This window comes from Passer domesticus, chromosome 11 (assembly GCF_036417665.1).
Source record: "Passer domesticus isolate bPasDom1 chromosome 11, bPasDom1.hap1, whole genome shotgun sequence".
NCBI lineage: Eukaryota > Metazoa > Chordata > Aves > Passeriformes > Passeridae > Passer > Passer domesticus.
Window position 1 is genome coordinate 31,977,191 of NC_087484.1, and position 21,805 is coordinate 31,998,995.

Genomic DNA, 21,805 nt, shown 5'->3' on the forward strand with positions numbered 1-21,805 from the left:
GCACTGGTGGGAAGTGAGGGGCAAAATCAGAGAGAATATCACAAGAGAGTAAGCCAAGGCATTTTCTGCCACTGAACCAAACTTCTCTGCCTCCTTCTCTACCTACTGCCTAAGATTCTGAGGGAAAAAATGTATGAATAAAAAACTGTGCTAAGCAAAGTGATCTCCAGCTGATGATGAAAATGTCTGAGATGCTTCAAAGCTACAGAAAAAGAAACATGACAACTTAAAACAAGATATACAAGGAATATGGAGTGATTCAGAAGTCTCTTGTAAATCAAAGATCTCACTCTTCTGAATAGATGACTTTCATTAATATTTTCCCTGCATGATTTTAAAATGAATGAATCAGCCTATTAAGATCAAAGAAGGGAAAGGAGGAACTGTGTGCTTAATTTTCTCTGCTATCTACTCAGTTTTTAATCCAGTGCAGAAAACAAAATCTTCACAAAACCTACTTGAGACACACACCTTTAGAAACACTATGTTTTGAATTAGTAGACAATATTCTATTATTAGACAACACCGTGTTTTGAATTTTTAAGTTTTTTTAAACTTTTGACTTAAAATTATAGCAGAAATAGTTTCAATAACTGAATAAACAAAATTCTAACTCATTCCTAAAAGCTATTGTCTTGCATAAATAGACAAAAAATATTTTAAAAGTATGTTAGTATTTGGGCTCCCTAAAACTTCTCTTTTAATGAAAATTTCAACGGTCTTCAGTAGAGTCTATCCACAGAACAGAGTCAAGCAGTTCCAGTATCTGCTTTTCCCTCCATTTGTGGAAATAGATGCCTGGGGACAGCTTCTGTCAAGAGAAATAAACCTCACCAGCCAGATAAAAGTGGGCAAGCAGGAAGCACATTAGAAGCAGCATCTTGCACTGTGAAAGGAAAGTGATAAGAGCTGGTCCTCACTTTCTATGGCAGATAATATTCTTGTAAATGAGCATTTATTAATAGCACCTGATCTCCAGAGAACCTGTCTGGACAATATGATTACAGGTTTGTTTTTTTTCTTTTTTCTTTTTTTTTTCTTTTTTTTTCTTTGTAGTAGCATTATTTTCTGTATTAAAGGAAAAAGAAACAGCTTTCTGCATTGGCAGAGCCTGGACTGCTCTTGTGAAGAAGGCTGGCATCATTGCATTGAAGCAGTGGTTTCATTTGTGAGCGTTTGCACTGCAGGAGCTCTTGCGCCTCCAGGCAGACTCAACCAGCCTGGATGGGCACCTGCTGCCTGGAGCCTCGCTGGCTGCTGGTACACTGCTCTGGGAACTCGGGGTGCTCAGCATGCAGGCAGGCCACAGCAAAGGTTTCTGAACAGCCAGCAGTGTTTAAATGGGAAGAAAATCTCATACCACAGTGCACATGGTGAAAGAGCTGTCCATGTCCCAGTCAGTTGTGCAGCCACTTTCAATTTGGCACCTTTGGAATACAAAGCTGTGGAAATGACATAACAACGACATCTGGATCACAGCCTTTGTGTGCCACTGGCAGTTTTTGGAGGAATCCTTCTGCCTGCTGCAGTTTGAGCTGCTGAGGCTCTGTGCTCTGAGCCAAGGCAGAGTGCCTCCTGATGCCCCACTGCAGGAGCCCCACCAGCAGCTGCTGCTCCAGCTCAGCAGGACACTGCCTGTGCAGCTTGCTCTGGAGTTTCTGAGTGATTGATTCAGAACCCCACTGCAGTCTTCTTGGAACATAGGAGCTCATTTTATAGCACATAATAGATCTAAGAAATGGGCTGTTGGGAATTCATTAACATTTTAAACTAAAGGGGTTTGCAATGTTGTGAACAGTACCACATGATGGATTTTAAAACCATGTCTGGTTTAAGTTTTCTCTCAGTCCTTTGGAAAAAGCTCCTGATGTCTAGGCAATGAATAGTGAAGTCAGATGACCAAGAGCAACCGTCTCTATTGCTGAAATGAACCAGAAGTATATAATATATGACTAGTCAAGGTGTCTGGCTTTCAAACTGGTACCAACAAGAATTATTCTTGTCCCTTTGGGGGGATAGATAACATCATAGCTGAGATTTTTAAATCTATCCCCTGCTCATCTCTCCCTGCAATTTGTGCTGCTCTGGTTTTCTGTCTAGAGCCTTCTGAGCAGAGTCCAGCTCACTGAGCATTAGTCAGTTACTGTCATTCCTGGCTCTCTGGGCTGTATTTTATCTTGAAATGCATGTGAAAAAGGAGACAGTGTGAGCTAACCTATACTTCTCAAGGCTGACAAAGCAAGAGGAAATTCTGTTGAAAGAGGACATGGAAATTTAGCATGCAGATGACAGGCAGAAGATACATTAAATTCCCAGGGTTGTGTGGCCAGTGATGTCTCTCTTTCTCTGACAGATCTCCATTTCTTATTTTGCTTGATGCCCTTTTGATGACAATTTGCTTCTTCATTTTGGTCATTCTCAGGCCTCCTGATGACAGGCACATGAGAAGAGGAGTGCAGAATATTTTTGTTAGCCTCTCTGGACTCCTGGGCACTTTTCAAGGAGGAAAGAGTAATGACAATTCAGCTATTCTTTTTCATTTCTTTTTTTCCCTTCTGAAAGTGCTGCTTGAACACTGTGAGGAGGAAAAGCAAGCCCCTTGTTTTAATTTCACACACTCACATGTGTGCACACAGACACACACACCAACCCTCCCAGAAGCAGGAGAGTTATGCCTGCAGGGCTCAGGCTGAGCTGAAGAACAAACTGTTTTAATGAATATTTTGATCAATCTTGCCAAGTTGATTTAGAGTGTGAGTACAGTCTGGGGATTTTTCTCATTAGTAGTGAACTCCATGTTAGAGGAACATGGAGTGGTGAGCTCATTAGCAGCAGCCTGCCTGTGTCTGAAGGTACACACGGTGACAGCATGACATGAGTGACGAGAGACAGGGGCTGTGCTGCTGCGTGTTAAAAATATCCCTTGCAGGGCAGCTCTGAAATATCAATTTTACTAACACAGTTCTTACAATCGGTTACCAAGAATTAATAGAAGAGTGAGTTGAATTGAAAGCATTTCCCTGAAAGGAGATCTGCTGGCTTCTTTGGCGAAGAGTGAAACAAATGCTGCAACATCTGCCTTGGATTAGCAGCTTGTCTGCCTCAAAAAGAGGAGCATTCAGCAGATGTGTTGCACAGGAAATCACAGCCATTTCTCTTTACTGAGCAAAGCGTACACAGGATTGCCAGGCTGGCTTTGCCTGTAACACAAACAGCTAGCAAAGCAGCGCTGCAAAGGAATAAATGAACAAAACCGAGGGCAGCAGTAGGAGCAGAGATGAAGCAGGCAGAGCTGTGATGCCACGATGGGCTGGCAGCAGCCTCACCTGCCCCTGACTGCAGCCACAGCACGGCAGCAGCTCCAAGGAGTCTGCAGGGGCCAGGACAGAGCAAGCTGCCAGCTGAAAACACCCCTCCTCACCCCCTGAGTGAGTGTCTGCCTCATGGCCCCAAGCATTGCACTTTGTGTCCTCTGTAAAAGCACTTTATGCTCTCTAATGTAACGAGGGAACTTCTGATTGTACATAAAAATGTCCTCTCTTTCTAAATCCTGCTGCACTCTTGACCCAGCGATACCACATGGCAACAAGTTCCAAAGGTTAATGAAAAGTTTTGTAAGAATGTCTTCATACATTTAAATCTGTTGCATTTAAATATTTGTGAATACCCTCTTCTTCTTGTGTTGTAGTAAAATTTATATAGAAGTATAGATGCTCTACAATATGCAATTCTTACATATATCTCAGCATTTCCCTTCTGCTATGCTTAAAATAGCCCCAAACTCACCACGAATTGAGTATTTGTTAACACCATTTTTTTAATCTCACTGCCTCTGTTCTGTCTTTGAAACTGGTAGCTCAGAAATCTGTGTGTCATCCCAAGAAAAGTTCAGCCATCTTCATCACTGGCATCATACATACATCTGGTTCCTTTTTTGCTACATCCTAATATTTTTGTCTTCCCTTTCACTGACACTTGGAGCAATATTCAGGGTGTTGCTTTATTTTTTTCTTTCTTTTTTTTCCTAAATAGCTGCTCTGAATTTTGAAATTACAGGTCTGAATTTATGACAGGAATGCAAAAATTATTTAATCAAGGTTAAGGAAGTGTCCTGATCTTTCTGTTCCAAGATCAATGTGGCAAACAAAGAACAACCTTTATACTTAATGTCAGTGATGAAAATGGTTAAAATATGGGGAAGTATTCTTTCAGAAGTAGTTGCTTGTTTGGGATGACAGCTTGTGAGTATCAGCTTGTCATTGAAGAGAGACTGAGAAATAAACCCATGTATTTTCCAATTGCCTGCAAATCAAAGGTAGCTCTTGGTGAAACTCAGTTGAGGTGTTTGGATGGCACTGATTTCACACTTCAATTAAATATTTCCTGATCTTTCTAAAATAGTATTTCTTACATTTTAATAATCAAAAATAATTATTGCTAGTGAGTGTTCCTTAACTATTATTCTCATTTTTTTTGTTTTTAATTTAAATAAAATTTTAAAATTTAATAGAAATTTTAAAATGCCACCATTTTCTGGGGTTTTTTTTCACTGTATAATAGTTCTCATTCTCTTTTATCTCTGTTGCTGCATTGTAATACTGTGCAGTTTTGCAATGTTTCACTGCTCATATTATTTGCAATTGTTAGTCTCTGAGCAGGTTTTGGTGCAGCTCCATTTCTTGTTCTCCTTGTGACAAATGCCTTCCTCCCCCTCCCCAGCAGGCAGGGGGGTTTCTGGGTGTTATTTGCATTGCATTAGACCTGTTTTGAGAGCACCATAAAAAGTTATGTGCTAGTTTTCAACAGCAAAAAATTTATGCACGGTGGAATAATTTATTTACTGTTAATTGACATGAAACAATTTGCAGTTCTTTTTTTTATAGTCGAATCAGTAATTATGTTGTAAACAGCCAAATCATCTGCACTAATAACTTAAACATAACTGTATATGCTTTTAATGATCAAAGATTTTTTTTCATCTTTGATTTTAGGTACTTACTTGCAAATACAACCAGGTTTAAGAGAATGCACCAGTAATTAATTTTGAGACAGGATCCAAACCATTAGCTTTGATTTATAAGTAAAACTATCTGGGTTTAAGGATATACAGAATAAATAATTTTCTTAATAAAGTGTTTATTTTCTAGAAGAAGCATACAGGATGAATTCTTAGCCTGTGTAATACTCAATGTGAAGTTATCAGTATGGTTTCAGACATGCTCTGCATTCTTCTTTCACCTGCCAACAGACAAGTTGATGTGTTTGCTCCATACAGCTCTGTCTTTAATCAGGGTGAAAAGATGTAGCTTGACAGAGTGTAATTATTTTAATTGCTGTGGAAAGACAGAGAACTAGATTATAGGAGAAATTTGATTTTCAAGCTTAAGTGTGTTCTAGAACTGAAATAAGATTTCAGACACCTAATGAAATTTTGAGCTCTGAGGGTTGTAGTTTCAGAACTACAATAACTTTTTCTAAAAGGACTCCTCCATTAATGACAATTCTTACACATGTGAACACTTCTAACTTTGGAAAAATTTGGTTTTCAAGCACTTTTAGAGTTTCTGTCGTAAAAAATAAAACCAAGCAGCTTGTTCAGCAACCATGCAATCCTTCCATTCTCATTTTTCCACCCTTAAACACTTTGTGTCACGAGTGGACCTATGTTCATTTGACAGTCACGCTAAAATGAAAATAATTTTGATGGCTGACATCCCTCCATCCCTCCAAGATGTTTTAAAATAGTCAGAAAAAAACTAGGAAGCAGTCTTTGGGCTTCAGGTTGCAAACGATCATTGTGGAATGGTGGGACTTTTGATAAACTCTATGTTTATTTCAGACTGGGACATACTGGAGCTTCACACCCAGGTGTCCCCAAACCCAGGAGCCAGCTGCAGCCCTCCAAGGGCACTTGTGTCACCTCTGTCCATATTCTTGTGCCCTGAATGAATGCCTGTGGCATTCTCATGCTCTGAACGGGATTCCTTCGCCCAGGATTTTCTCCTGGGGAGCTGAAAGGCAGCGAGAGGCCTCAGAAAAAAAGAAAAACAATTCTTACCTCATTGGCTTCTCCTGTGCTGTGCTCACGTGTGGAATGTGTTTGGAGATTGTTTACCACAGGTGATTGCCTGGCTGGATTCTGGTGTGAGTTGTTCTGACTCTTTGGCCCATCAGTGCCAAGCTGTGTCGGGATTCAGGAAAGAGCCATGAGTTTTCATTATTATCTTTTTAGCATTCAGTAAGTATCCTTTCTGTACTCTTTAGTATGGTATGGTATTCTTTAATATAAAATAGTATCAAAGTAATAAATTAGCCTTCTGATAAGGAGTCCTCCTCATCATTCCTTCCCTTGTCGGTGGCCCTGCATTTACAATAAATGTGCATTTTTTCACTTTTGGACAGCTTAAAAAATCCACCATTTAAACAAAAGACAACCCTTCTTAAGGCCTTGGTGGCTTTTCCTGCCTGCAAATATTTGCTCTTAGCTCCTGCTCTCACCCTGCCCACAGAGGGCTTGGCCCTCAGCTAGCAGGAGGCTCTGTAGCTCTGTTAGTTGACACCATCAGAAGACACAAAAAGGTGGAGTTTTTTGTCTTTTCTACGCTGTTTTTGTGTGAAAAGAGGAGCTCTGGGGATTTGTTGTTTGACATCCTGAGATGCCAGGGAAGGCACCATTTTCAGGCTTTATGGCACATAAAGCCTTTTTTTCCTCTGAGAAAAAAAAAATATTTTGAAATCTCTGCATTCAGAAATAGAAAAGAGAAGCAGAAGAGCACCGAAATCTATCCCAAAGAGTTTATGCCCCTAAGTGAAATGGAGAAGGTGAGAAATATTTTTGATTCTCTTTGACACTTTCTCACCAATTTCTTTCATTTATCATCCATTCATGAGGAGACAGGGCCTGATGCTGTGTTAAGGCAGGCTGCACAGAGCAAAGGTTTACTTCTAAGTAAAGTTGACATAATTTAAATAAGTACAGTGTGGGAACTCAGTACATCACTCCGGATGTCCAGAGCTACCGAGACAACCCTTGGGGGGCTCAGAGGCCCTGGAATGTTGCCAAAAGTACCTGGTGGCTTGACTTTGATCCTTTTAAAGAAATGACACCTGAAGGTGAGGAGATGAGAGAATTTCGGGTCTGAATGGTGAGGGGATGTTATTCACTTGTTAGAACTTAAGTTAGAATGCACTGTACAGGGGAGTTTTATGTGTTGTACAGGGGGGTCTAGAATTCTGTGCATGGATCAGGAGTCCCAAGATGGAGGAATTTGGGCGTGCCCTGTCCTTCTTCTTTCTTCTCCTTGGCATCCATGTTCAGAATGATGTTGGCATGTGTGGATTGGTTCATAGAAAGAGTACACTTGCCAACAAGGGCAGAAAGTATTGGGAATTAAAGGTAAATATCTAATACGTAGTTTTCATTATAAAAGAGACAACCGCCTCATGGGCGGGAGAGAGTGCCTTTGGCTGTCTTGCTGATCAGACCTCGGCTGGACAGACAGAAAATCTTTGTAGATAAGAAATAATAAACTCGACTGAAGACCTAAAGGCAAGAGTCCAGACGCCTTCTTCGAGAGCGCGGCCTACCCAGAACCACTTTTTCCCGTGCTGGGGCAGAGACAAGCAACAGCCGACCCCGGCATCTGGCGTCCCTGGGTGGGCACGAAGGGGGGCCCGAAGGTGGGCACGAAAAGCGAAAAGGACAGCTTGAGCGGAGAGCCGAAGAGTGAGCTGCAGAGAGAACACCCAGGTGGGCAGCACCCGAGCGGGCAGCTCCCAGCCGGGCAGTTCCCGGAGCTGGACTCATTCCCAGGAGAGCACTGATAACTCCTTGGGAAGGCAGCCAGAAGAGTCCGAAGAAGCAGCAGCCAAAGAGAGAACACCGCACTCCACTTCTCCCGAAGAAACCTCGTATCAGAACAGCCCGGATCGGAATCGGAAAGGCGCCTCCGAATCCATCTCCTGTGACCTGCTGGACGGGAACCGGGAGCCTCCAGACTGCTCTGACGACACAAATTCGGTGAGAAGGTCAAAATTAAGAAACATGGGGAACACACTCACACAGGCACAAATAGAAACCTTGTCAGCCTTACAAGGCGTGACAGAAGCGTACGCAGAGAGGGTTTCTAGAAAGGAGCTCAAAGAGTTATTATTATGGGTCAGATATAATTATCCATTTGCAGAAACACATGTGTTGTTTGAGTTAGGCTGTTGGCAAGAAGTTAACAGGCATTTATATTTTTTAGCTGCCAGAAGGGAAGAGACGGCTTTCAAGCTGTTATCTCCAGCGAGAATTATGTTAGAGGCTGTCTCTGCAAAGTGTCGGAGATCAGCCAGGGAATTAGGTTCCACAACTCCCACAAGGGCGGGGAAAAAAGAGCATGGCTCAGTGCAGAGATTGGCTCTGGTTCCAATTGGCCCGGGGGGGACAGCTCCCGAGGGAGAGGAGCAAGGGGAAAAGGCACTGCTTTCAGCCCCGTCATCCCAAAGTCCCAAGAGACCTCCAAAACGCCCTGAAACCCCAGAAACTGAAGGGGGTTCAGGCTCTGATTCAGACGTGAATACAATCCCAACCCCAGAAGAGCTGAGATCTTCACCCAGCGAGATCGAGGGGTCGGGGACGATTGTTCCTGAATTTCGAGTCTCGGGGGACGAAGGGGCGGGGGAGGCGGAAGAATCGGGAAGGGGGGTCCGAGGGGGATCGAAGGGGGATGGGGAAACGCTTTCTCGCGGCGCGCGCGGCTGCGCGGCGGCGACGGCGGCGGTTGTGACCGGCGGGGGGGGCGCGGAAGCGGTGGGGAACACGAGTTTTGGCATGGGTTTTGGGGGACCCACACCGGGGGTGGCAGCCTTGGCAGGCGCCGTGCCAAAGACGCACGCGGGGGGCGAGACACGCGGGACATCCGGGAAGGGCTCCCAAATCACAGCGTCCACGTCAGATGCGGGCAACAAGCTCGAAGCAGCCGCGGAATTCCGAGCAGCACCCGTAAGTAGATGTAGGGGACGCACAGCGGTGACGCAGGACCCGGAAACAGAACCGCGGCGGTCAGCTCGCATCGCGGAGCAAATACGGGCACGGGCGAAGCAGGGATCGCACACACGGGGACGGGGTGTGGACACAGCGTCAGAGAGGGAGGAGTCGGGGACAGACACTGGAGAGGAGACATCAGAAGGGGAGCGGGACGGAGACAGTGACGTCAGCCCAGGGGAGACGGGAAGCATTCCCGAAAAAGCGCACACGCGGAAAATGCGGACGGAGCGCGGTCGGGGGCGGGTCCGATCCTCGGTGACGTCTCGGGCGAGGAGGGGCCGATCTCGGGGCTCCGTGTCCCGGGGCTCCACCCCTTCTCCGGTTCCGGTTTCCTCGATCCCAACTCCTGTGGTTCATACCTCTCCCATCTCAGGGCAGTGCTCAGGTGTTCAACCTCCATTGCTGGCTCAGCCAAAATCCGTGCAGGCTCGGGTTCCACAAACACAACTGCTGCAGCCAATCGATACGGCTGAGGAGCCGATCGAGCTCGTGACGTCATCGCAGCTGTCCAGGCAACCCAGTGGGGGGATGACCGAAATGCAGGGCAGAGCCACAACGTTATCTCGTGGCAGGACTGCAACAATGCAGCAGTTTTTTCCAACGACATATAAAGGGAAGGCAACATCAAAGAAAACAGTACCACAGTTAGAACTTAAAGATACATTATACGAGGATCAAGGGCAAGAAGAAGACGTGATACGAATCGCAGCATCAGAAGGAATTCCGGCATGGATGTTTTCAGTAGCAGAAGCAAGAAAAGGATATATGCCATCATTTGATGCGATGAAAAGGATGCAGACACAAGAATTTCAAATTCCTTATTTAAGTCCAGGAGCGAGGCCAAAGACCTCGAGTCAAAGACTGTTTGAAAAACAATCACTGTTGACATCGAAGACTCCACTGTGCATGCAATTGCCAAAAGAATTTCTACAGGAAGAAGAGGAACAACCAATGAAAATGGTGGATTGGAAACAGGTCAAAAAAGAACTGACAGAAGAAGCTTTGCTGCAAGGATCAGGAGATCTGACAATGCCAGTGACATATGATGCGCAGGGGCAGAATCCAAGGTGGGAAAGGTTGAATCACGATGTGATCAAAGACTTAGCGAGAGCTGTTCAACGCAATGGACTGGATTCACCATAGTCTAAACAGCTCCTGAGGGGGACATTTAACATGTATGACCTGACGCCATTTGATATTCGAAGCCTTGTGTCAATGATTCTCACAGACACGCAGAATCTCATCTCAGAAAGAAGATGGCGAAGATATCTCACAGAGTTGAAGAAAAATTATCAAGGCGGGCCAACGTGAACCTCACTGAAGCACAGTTGGCAGGAGATCCTCCAGATGACAATCCAGCAGAACAAGCGGTACGTCTTCCAAGGCGAGTGTTGAATGACATCAAGGAAGCGGCGCGGAAAGCGATCTTGCAGATCGCTCCAGCAGGAGTTCCAGATGTCCCATTTTCAACCATCAGGCAAAGTCCCACAGAACCATATTCATCATTCATAGATCGACTCACGCAAGCGGTGGATCGACAGGTGACCATCGAAGCTGCGAAGCGACCACTTTTGGAGAGTCTCGCATTCGGCAATGCCAACCCGGATTGTCAACGGGTCATCACTGCAATGCCAGGACGGCCATCCTTGGCAGAGATGGTGGAAGCATGCAGCAAGGTGGGAACGCCTCAGCATGTTGCGTCGATCGTGAGAGATAAATTGAGAGGAGAGTGGGAAAACCAGCTGAGAGAACACTCGGGAAAACAATCAGAAGAAGAGATGCTGGACAAAATATTTCAACAGCAGAATGCAATTCTTGCAACCATTCAAAAGAAAAACAATCCACCAGGAGGACAGTGCTACAAGTGTGGAGCATTTGAACATTTTAAGAAGAATTGCCCACAAGCGCACGCACAAGTGCAGATGCAAAAACCGCAAAAACCACTTTGCGCACGATGCGGAAGAGGAAGACACTCTGTGAAAGAATGTTATTCTCAGACGGATGTGGAAGGAAATCCTTTACCACATCCGGGAAATGGGAAAAAGAGCGCGCACACAAATCGCCAGCGCGCGACGACACAAGTGATGGCGATGACACAAGAGCAGGCAGGACAGTCATCGGAGAGCATCAAGCAGACACCCTCAGCAAAGTCCTCAGCAGACTCTCCAGCGACCCAGACCTTCTTCCACCAGGAACGCAGTGCACATTGGCAGCTTCCAAATTAGTGTGTTTCTTGGATGAAAGTCATGCGGAGATACCAACAGGTGTCCATGGACGTTCGGACAAAAAACAAGATTTTTTAATAGTAGGGCAGGACAGAAGTAGTATCCTGGGACTCATTGTTTATCCATCAGTTATATCAGCAGACAGAAATACAGAATTAACAGTTCTAGCAAAAGCCCTCCGTCCACCGTTGATCGTGGCGGAAAACACTCAAGTTGCGAGAGCTTTCGCATTGCCACCTGTCATGGTTTGACCCTGGCACAATGCCAGGGCCCTCATGAAGGGTATATTTTTAAAATGGTGGCTGTGAGATGTGACCCGGGAACAGAACAAAGCAGGCTTTCATTCGGGGATGGAGGGAAAGAAACATAACACTTTATTTATTACAAATTTAGAAAGGAACACATACTAAACTAAGAATGAAAACTTTTCAGATACCTTCCTTCTCCCCCTCCCTTTTTTCCAGAGATCTACCACCTCTCAAATTATCAACTCTTAAATCTATCAGGGAGAGAGGAGTCCTTTTTTGCCTCATGGGCCTCCCCCGGAAGCACAATTAAAAACTCCTGTGCTTTCGTGTCCTCCATGGCCTCACCTAAAGAACATCGGCTCTTGTGACTTCTCCCCCCCATGTCCAGTGCTCTCACCACTGGACACGGGCCAGGACTGCTTTTAGGGCTCCCCGTTTAAAGATGCTTCACTCACTTCCAGAAACAGCAGTCTTTCAACTTTTGGGACACCAGTCTTCCCCAAATTTCACCCCCTGGGGCTGAGGGGCCTCATGAACAGAGATCTTCTTTTCTGTGGAGACAGAGGGCATCTCACACCTCTTTTAGCCGTTTCTGTTCACGCCGCTGCTTCACTCTTGACTCCCGGGTGTTGCTTCTCCCTAAATACAGTCTCTGGGTTACAGGGAAAAAACACGGGTCTGTTTATGGCTATACAAGAAAGAGTCCAGTCCAAGGTCACTCTATCATCTCTTCTACTCAGGATTCTTCTCTTTTTCAACTTTCTTCACGCTTGCTCATCTCTTATCTCTCTCTTACTTCATCTTGATTCAGGAGGATTTAGTATTTGTAAGGTTTCTATTAGTCTACAAAGGGGTTAAAATCTTTAACTCTGCCTGCCCAAGGACTCCCACATCTGCCGGGCACCTTCTCTCGACGCATCTCCTGCTTCTGGCTGGCTGAGTTGCCAGCGCAATTTTTGTCTCTTTCTCCGGGGGGGCTGCCCAGACATCTCAATTCTCATTAACTCTTGCATGTTCTCTTCTACCTCTGCACCTTTTGGGGCTCCCGGCCTCCTCCCCATCATGGCCTCCCCCTCCCCCACCCAGACGCAGCTGGGCAGGGGAGAGGCCAGACTCTACTCACTAACGCCGGATTCTCAAAGAGGAAGTTCTCTGGGAATTTCCTGCTTTTAACCCCCGTGTGTTCTCAGAGGCGTATCCAAACTCTTAGTGGCCACCTTAAATGCTAATTTTGAATTTGGCCCCTGATTGGCCCGACTTAGACCTTTCCAAAAACACATTTCCGGGCCAAACTACGACATTCCACCTCTCGCTTCTGAGAACACACATTTCATTCTAAAATATTACTAAAATTACATTCAACATACTTCTACATACAACAATGACATACACCAAACCTCTATCCCCAGATTTTATCATCAACCTATTTATTACCTAATACGTGCTTTGCTCTTATTTTCCTTGGTCCATTTCGCAGCTTTCATCTCATTACTTACTTAAAACTCTCGATTCCCGGTCAGGGAACCAAAAATGTCATGGTTTGACCCTGGCACAATGCCAGGGCCCTCATGAAGGGTATATTTTTAAAATGGTGGCTGTGAGATGTGACCCGGGAACAGAACAAAGCAGGCTTTCATTCGGGGATGGAGGGAAAGAAACATAACACTTTATTTATTACAAATTTAGAAAGGAACACATACTAAACTAAGAATGAAAACTTTCCAGACACCTTCCTCCTCCCCCTCCCTTTTCTCCAGAGATCCACCACCTCTCAAATTATCAACTCTTAAATCCATCAGGGAGAGAGGAGTCCTTTCTTGCCTCATGGGCCTCCCCCGGAAGCACAATTAAAAACTCCTGTGCTTCCGTGTCCTCCATGGCCTCACCTAAAGAACATCGGCTCTTGTGACTTCTGCCCCCCATGTCCAGTGCTCTCACCACTGGACACGGGCCAGGACTGCTTTTAGGGCTCCCCGTTTAAAGATGCTTCACTCACTTCCAGAAACAGCAGTCTTTCAACTTCTGGGACACCAGTCTTCCCCAAATTTCACCCCCTGGGGCTGAGGGGCCTCATGAACAGAGATCTTCTTTTCTGTGGAGACAGAGGGCATCTCACACCTCTTTTAGCCGTTTCTGTTCACGCCGCTGCTTCACTCTTGACTCCCGGGTGTTGCTTCTCCCTAAATACAGTCTCTGGGTTACAGGGAAAAAACACGAGTCTGTTTATAGCTATACAAGAAAGAGTCCAGTCCAAGGTCACTCTATCATCTCTTCTACTCAGAATTCTTCTCTTTTTCAACTTTCTTCACGCTTACTCATCTCTTATCTCTCTCTTACTTCATCTTGATTCAAGAGAATTTAGTATTTGTAAGGTTTCTATTAGTCTACAAAGGGGTTAAAATCTTTAACTCTGCCTGCCCAAAGACTCCCACATCTGCCAGGCACCTTCTCTCGACGCATCTCCTGCTTCTGGCTAGCTGAGTTGCCAGCGCAATTTTTGTCTCTTTCTCCGGGAGGGCTACCCAGACATCTCAATTCTCATTAACTCTTGCATGTTCTCTTCTACCTCTGCACCTTTTAAGGCTCCCGGCCTCCTCCCCATCATAGCCTCCCCCTCCCCCACCCAGACACAGCTGGGCAGGGGAGAAGCCAGACTCTACTCACTAACGCCAAATTCTCAAAGAGGAAGTTCTCTGGGAATTTCCTGCTTTTAACCCCCGTGTGTTCTCAGAGGCGTATCCAAACTCTTAGTGGCCACCTTAAATGCTAATTTTGAATTTGGCCCCTGATTAGCCCGACTTAAACCTTTCCAAAAACACATTTCCGGGCCAAACTACGACACCACCACATGCCATTGGGCAGGTTCTGTCAATCTTTGATGAGGAAGGGCATCCTCTGAGGGAGAATGTTGAAATTCATGCCACGTGGATCAAACACATAGGTCGAGATCGACCCACACTCACATGTCAGTTGACTTGTGGGGACAGAACAATAGTGGTCAGAGGAATGCTTGACACGGGAGCAGATGTCACAGTAATATCGTACATCTTTTGGCCCCGTGATTGGAATTTGATTGTGCCTCTGGGATCTCTCTCAGGCATAGGGGGAGCTTCTCTATGTCTGCAGAGTGAGAATTCTATTGTTGTCACAGGACCGGGAAACAAAACAGCGATCATTCGTCCGTTTGTTGTGCAAAAGCCAATCACAGTTTGGGGAAGAGATTTGTTGGCTCAGTGGGGGACGAAGATCGAGATGGATTTTTAATTGGGGTCACTGCGGCACTCGCCACACTGAAACTGACTTGGAAAACAAATGATCCGGTTTGGGTGGATCAGTGGCCCCTTGAACGAGAAAAGTTGAGTGCGCTGAAGAACCTGGTCCAACAACAATTGGAGAAGGGACACATCAAACCAACAAATAGCCCTTGGAATTCTCCAGTGTTCGTCATCAAAAAGAAACTATCAGGTAAATGGAGGCTGTTGCATGATCTCAGAAAGATCAATGAAGTCATTGAGGACATGGGACCTCTTCAGTTGGGACTTCCATCGGTTTCGATGATTCCCAGAGATTGGCAACTCGTGATCATCGATCTCAAGGATTGTTTTTTCAGCATTCCACTTCATCCAGATGATGCACCAAGACTTGCCTTTTCCGTTCCAAGTATCAACAAGGAAGCACCGTTGCAACGATACCATTGGGTGGTACTTCCACAAGGTCTGAAAAACTCGCCGACAATTTGTCAATGGTACGTGGCACGAGCTTTGTCACCGGCACGGAAGAAATTCCCGCAGGTGAAGATTATTCATTATATGGACGATTTGCTCATTGCAGCGTCAACACAACAGGAGCTGCAAAAAGCTCGTGACTGTGTGATCACAGAGGTGCAAAAGGCAGGTTTGGAAATCAGTGTTTCAAAAATTCAGGAGATTGCACCTTGGACATATTTAGGGTGGAAAATCTCAGAGAGAACAATAAAACCCCAAAAGATGGAGATCAGCACAAAAGTCAACAATCTGCATGATTTGCAACAACTTTTGGGAGAAATCAACTGGATGAGACCAATTCTAGGGATCACGAACAACGACATTCCTGCGTTGCTCAATCTTTTGAGAGGGGACACAGACATTTGATCTCCCAGGACACTCACGCGAGAGGCAAAGAAGGAATTGGAAAAAAATCACAGATGCTATTCAAAAGCGTCAAGCACATCGGTTCGTTGAATCATTGCCTTTTGAGTTGGCAGTGCTGGGAGAGAAAACACAGTTCCACGGCCTGATCTTTCAATGGGATTCATCCCAAAGAGATTCTTTGATAATTATAGAATGGATTTTTCTACCATACAGGCCTTCAAAAACAATTCTTACAGATCTAGAAATGATGGCGCAAATCATCATCAAGGGGAGAACAAGGTTGCTGACAATGGCAGGACGAGAATTTTCAATCATTCATTTACCATTGAAAAAAGATTATTTTAAATGGGCGATGCAGAAATCAAAAGACTTAATAATTGCATTGTTAGCTTTCCCAGGAGCTTGCACAATTAATTTTCCACAACACAGAGTGCTGCAGTCACAAATATGTTAGAGCAAAGCCAAGAATAAGTGACGAACCTCTGGACGGGATCACAGTATTCACTGATGGCTCAGGGAAGACACACAAGTCAGTGATCACATGGATGAACTCAGACAGGGAAATGGGATTCGGATGTGAGGATGATTCAGGGTTCTCCACAAATTGTGGAATTGGCAGCAGTCACTCGAGCATTTCAATTGTTTGAACAACCTCTCAATTTGATTACGGATTCCGCATATGTCACGGGGGTAGTCAGACGCTTGGAAGGTTCACTCTTGAAAGAGGCCAACAATGAAATATTGTATTCATATTTGGTGAGCACGAAAACTTTGTTAGAAAATAGGGAACATGAATATTTTATCACACACATCAGAGCTCAAACAACACATCCAGGATTTTTAGCAGAGGGGAATGCTCGAGCAGACAGGTTGACAATGCCCATTTCACAGACACTCCCAGACATTTTTGAGCAGGCAAAATTGAGTCATAGTTTTTTTCATCAGAATGCACATGCATTGATGGAATCTTTTCGTCTCACAAAAACTCAAGCGAGAGAGATCATCAATGCTTGTCCAGATTGTCAACTTGTACAGCCGCCAGCCTCAACAGGAGCGGTCAATCCACGAGGACTGGAAAGTCTTCAGTTATGGCAAACAGATGTCACGAAATATCCCTCATTTGGGAGGCTCAAAAATGTTCACATTTCAGTTGATACATTTTCGGGAACAGTCTTTGCTTCAGCACATGCAGGGGAAACAGCAGACCATGCTTGTCGACACTTTCTACAAGCATTTGCATCATTGGGTGTGCCTCAGGAAATAAAAACAGATAATGGTCCAACTTATACAGGCAGGGTGCTTGACAAATGTTTGAAAAAATGGCGTGTCAGACATACCTTTGGTATTCCACACACACCCACAGGTCAAGCAATCATTGAAAGAACACACCATACCTTAAAATCCCTTCTAGATAGACAGAGGAGGGGGGAGCCAGAGGCGACGCCACACATGAAATTACATAAAGCATTGTATGTGTTGAATTTCCTAAATAGTTCATCTTCAGAACCCAATCCTCCAATCTTGAGACATTTCTCAAACAGTTCACAGGCAAGACTAAGGGAGAATCCTTTAGTTTTGGTCAGAAACCCAGAATCAGGACAGATAGAAGGTCCTTTCAAACTAATCACTTGGGGCAAGGGTTTCGCTTGTGTTTCCACAGAGCAAGGTCCGAAGTGGGTGTCGGCACGACACGTGAAGCCGTTTCGAACGCAAGAACAAAAGAACACAGATCCCAGAAACAGAGAGACAAGTACTCAGACGGAGGAGGAGACTCAAACTACAAGCAATAATCTAGAAGAAACAGAAGAATAAAAGACTTTGGGGGTTTTCTGAAAAATCTTGGGTGGAAAATGGTGATATTTAGTCACAAAGGTGGGGTGATGAACTTTGCAATGTTCATGTGTTTTGTGTCATTGCCAATGGTTTTGAACAACAAAGCAAATTTACCAGTCAATCAGCCAGAAAAAAATGTTTGCGAAGTTTTAGCCCAGGCAGCAGATTTAGATAGCATTTGCCTGACGCACTCCAGACCAGGGAGGCCATTTTCAGCATACATGATTGGATTGCCAGTGAATGAATGGCCAATTCCAGGACACACTGCAATCGAGATCTCACAGGTTGTTAAAGATCCTGTGAATGAATGGTGTGCTTGGACACATTCTCTTCCTGTGGCTTCTTCCGAACCTCAGGAATTGGAGATTTTCAGGTCCATGACAATGAATGTATGCATGAAATTTGAAATTTCAGGTACAGCAAAGCCAAACAAAACTATTGATGTCACTCCCAGTCATGAATTCTACAGAAATGCGTCAGCCTGGTGCAACAACACCATGGTGACAGACAAAGGGTCACTCCAAGTCCCAGTGCAACTGCCAAGGGGATTCTTTTTGATTTGTGGAGACAGGATTTGGCATGGTATTCCTGCGAATGCCAAGGGAGGTCCATGCAGCATTGGAAGAATTTCAATGCTGACACCAGATTTAAAGATGCAGAGGGAACAAAAACATAAAGATAAAAGATCTTTACAGCATTTCGATGAGAATTGTGATGACAGGGTTTACACTTGGAGCAAGGCAAGGAGAATTGCGACAGCAATTTTCTCACCTCAGGTAGCATCAGGGGTTGCTTTGACTCAATTGGATCGTATGGGTTGTTGGCTGAACAAGCATGCTCAATCAGTCTCTCTTGCACTGAGTGACATGTTGCAAGACATGAACAGTGTAAGACAGGCAACTCTGCAAAACAGAGCAGCAATCGATTATCTTTTGCTCGCTCACGGCCATGGATGCAAAGAATTTGAAGGAATGTGCTGTATGAATCTCTCTGACCATTCCAGGTCAATTCATGAAAATATCGAAAAAATAGAGGAGAGTGTAAAGAAACTTGGCAAGATCACTGGATCTTGGATTGAGGACATGGCAAAGTTTTTTGATCTTTCACCTTTGGGAAAAGAATTTTTAAAGATAGGGTTTCAAATTTTGGTGATTCTCATAGTCCTCTTGATTGTAATTCCATGCATTCTTTTGTGTGTGCGGGGTGTCATGAGTCGAGTTGTAAAGAGGGTGCTTTTGGTGCAAACAGAAGGGGGAGATGTGGGAACTCAGTACATCACTCCGGATGTCCAGAGCTACCGAGACAACCCTTGGGGGGCTCGGAGGCCCTGGAATGTTGCCAAAAGTACCTGGTGGCTTGACTTTGATCCTTTTAAAAAAATGACACCTGAAGGTGAGGAGATGAGAGAATTTCAGGTCTGAATGGTAAGGGGATGTTATTCACTTGTTAGAACTTAAGTTAGAATGCACTGTACAGGGGGGTTTTATGTGTTGTACAGGGGGGTCTAGAATTCTGTGCATGGATCAGGAGTCCCAAGATGGAGGAATTTGGGCGTGCCCTGTCCTTCTTCTTTCTTCTCCTTGGCATCCATGTTCAGAATGATGTTGGCATGTGTGGATTGGTTCATAGAAAGAGTACACTTGCCAACAAGGGCAGAAAGTATTGGGAATTAAAGGTAAATATCTAATACATAATTTTCATTATAAAAGAGACAACCGCCTCGTGGGCGGGAGAGAGTGCCTTTGGCTGTCTTGCTGATCAGACCTCGGCTGGACAGACAGAAAATCTTTGTAGATAAGAAATAATAAACTCGACTGAAGACCTAAAAGCAAGAGTCCAGACTCCTTCTTCGAGAGCGCGGCCTGCCCAGAACCACTTTTTTCCGTGCTGGGGCAGAGACAAGTAACAGCCGACCCCGGCAGTACAGTTGCGAAAAAAACCCAAAAACCAAACCAAACCAAACCCAGCCAGGTTTTTAGATGCAATAGTTTTGATTTGGAGGTGGTTTTTTTTTGTGGCGGTTATTTTTTCTCCCACAGAGATATTTCTAATCAATACTACTTATAGATGGGCTGTAATTTCTTTATATATTCCTCCAGACAGATAAAAACCACAAAAGTTCTCACATGCCTGGGGGACTATTTCCACAATTCCATGGACTGAAATTGGCTGCAAAAATAATCTTAGAGCCATTTGAATAATCTTGCAACTGTTACATGATTACTTGTTACAGACTGATGGAAGAGCTAGCACTTTTGCTCAACTTGTCAAGTGACATCTGGAATCCCTGAAGTACTTGTTAAAAATCAGTTTCACTGCCAATGCTGCCATATAAAAGTACTTTTTTTTCTCTTTTAGAGAAATGGATCATACACCCTGTACATATTACCCAGTCACAGAAAGAGTCACTGCTATAATTATTAGCTTTTCCCTGCGTGGAAACACGGTATGGGACACTGTTTGAGGCACTGGAACTGTCAGTGCCTTTTGAGCGACACAAGTGGAGTAATCCCAGTAGAGGTTTCCATATGTGCTTTGTTTGTGGTGGGAGGCAGGACCATGAATGAGTAAAAACTCAGCAGATGAGGGGTCCTATTAGTGGTTGGTTAAACCCTCTGGAGCCCAGCTGGCAAAGAGAAGGACATTTCTTCATGTGGGTGATTTTCCAAACCAAGCTGCAACAAGCAGACAGGTGCTGGGGTGGTGATGGAAACCCAGTCTCAGACCCTGAGATGGTCTCAATCACTGGGGGAGGTGTTCACTAATTGCTAGAAAAGGTGCATTGTAACCAATTAAACATTAATCACCCTCTGTTCAGTGCTAAGCAGGGCTGTATCAGAACAACTCCCTTGAAATGAAAGAGTTGTCCTATGACCAATGTACAGAAGTGTTGCCTGTCTTTGCCTTTCCCTGACTCTTCCCCATCCTTTTCTGCAGTTCCTAGGGCATGCCTGGCTGAACCTCATCAAGAATTACAATTTTATCGGGCTGAGATAAAGCTCAGTGGAAATGCAGCCCTCGGTGAGCGTGGCAGGGAGCTCCAGGACAGGACACCTGGGCACCGGACCATGAAAGCCTGAGAGGGAACAGCCAGCAAATTACTGCCTCTGCAGGAAGTCTGGAATGTTTCATTCTATTTCTTTCACATATTAATGTTGCATTGACAGCTGCTCAAGCTTAAAACATCTTTAACTGAAAGGTTAAATGAGAGACATGGGAAGATCCCAAAGAAAAGGTTCATCTCTCTTTATAGTTATGTCATATGGATTTGTGTTACCCAGTGGCAAGTCTTTCTAGATGCAATTTATTCACAGTGAGTACTTGAAGCTTCTTGTATCCCTTACTTCCTTTTATTTGTGCAAGGCTGTTCAATACAACATCTGCATCCATGCTTCCTAATAGCTTCATCTGTGGATCTCTGTAAGTGGGGTTTTTTTGCATTGTAAGATGTACACAAAAGGTTTGTTGTTGATTACACATATAATTTCTTACAAGTCAACACTGCTGTTGTAAAGAGGTTCTATAGCAAAACATATTTTGAACTGTTTTTTTCAGGCACCAACTTTCCTTTCAGTTTAAGACATGGTTTTAATTATAAATAAAATTAAATTAAATTTTGATTATAATGTATAAAATATTTGGGTTTTTTCTTAAAAAAAAACCACCCAAACAACAACAAAGAAAAAGCATACACAATCCTTTAGCTTTAATGAATAACTGAATAATATGGGTCAGGAGAGGAGCTTCATGAAATACATATTATAGAAAAAATGACTTGCTCTCCCATTCAGGGTCAGAGCAGCCATCTGAGATAATTCCTCTTTTTTTTTTTTGGCCATGCAAAACTATAAAAGCTAAAGAAAACTGCAAAATAAAGGAAAATCCAACACAAACAATGTTTTAGAGAAAGCCAGAGTTAACATTTTTTCAAAATATCACCCATTTTCCAGTCAGAACCAATAAACTGGTGTTTTTTTAAGCCCAGACAGCCAGTTTTGGTGAGACAGCTATGAGAAGTGCCTGGAATCCCACACTCAAGGTGCAGTTCTGTGGGAAATGGATTTGTAAGGAATTCCCAAAACCTGATAGAAAGTTCACATAGTCTTGTACATCTGTATGTAAACACTGAGATTTAGGAAGGCTCTAGAATAGAGATGACATTGTTGAGAGAGAGACTGAACAAGAAATAACTTCTAATAAGTTCCATAAGTTTAATAAGTTTCAAAATATGCCCTTGTGAAAAGACCAGATACTTTAGAGAATTAGAACTGTGAAAGATGGATTGTAGTAGGATCACCTGGGGTAAAAATATAGGTGATTGGTGTTAGAAGTAATAGT

The 21,805-nt window shown here is 44.2% G+C and overlaps 2 long non-coding RNA genes across 2 annotated transcripts in view; one reads left to right on the plus strand and one right to left on the minus strand.

Moving 5' to 3' along the window:
- The window catches only part of LOC135278320 (uncharacterized), a 29,365-nt gene extending 8,263 nt beyond the window's left edge, over positions 1-21,102 (plus strand). The window contains exons 2-3 of the long non-coding RNA XR_010345831.1: positions 19,826-19,913; positions 20,405-21,102. This is a non-coding gene — a long non-coding RNA (uncharacterized LOC135278320). The remainder of the gene's footprint in view (positions 1-19,825; positions 19,914-20,404) is intronic.
- LOC135278319 (uncharacterized) lies at positions 5,117-7,575 on the minus strand. The gene is made up of 2 exons (XR_010345829.1): positions 6,059-7,575; positions 5,117-5,333 (listed from the first exon to the last, which is right to left on the minus strand). It is a non-coding gene; the product is annotated as an uncharacterized LOC135278319 (long non-coding RNA).
- Positions 21,103-21,805: the final 703 nt, after the last annotated feature.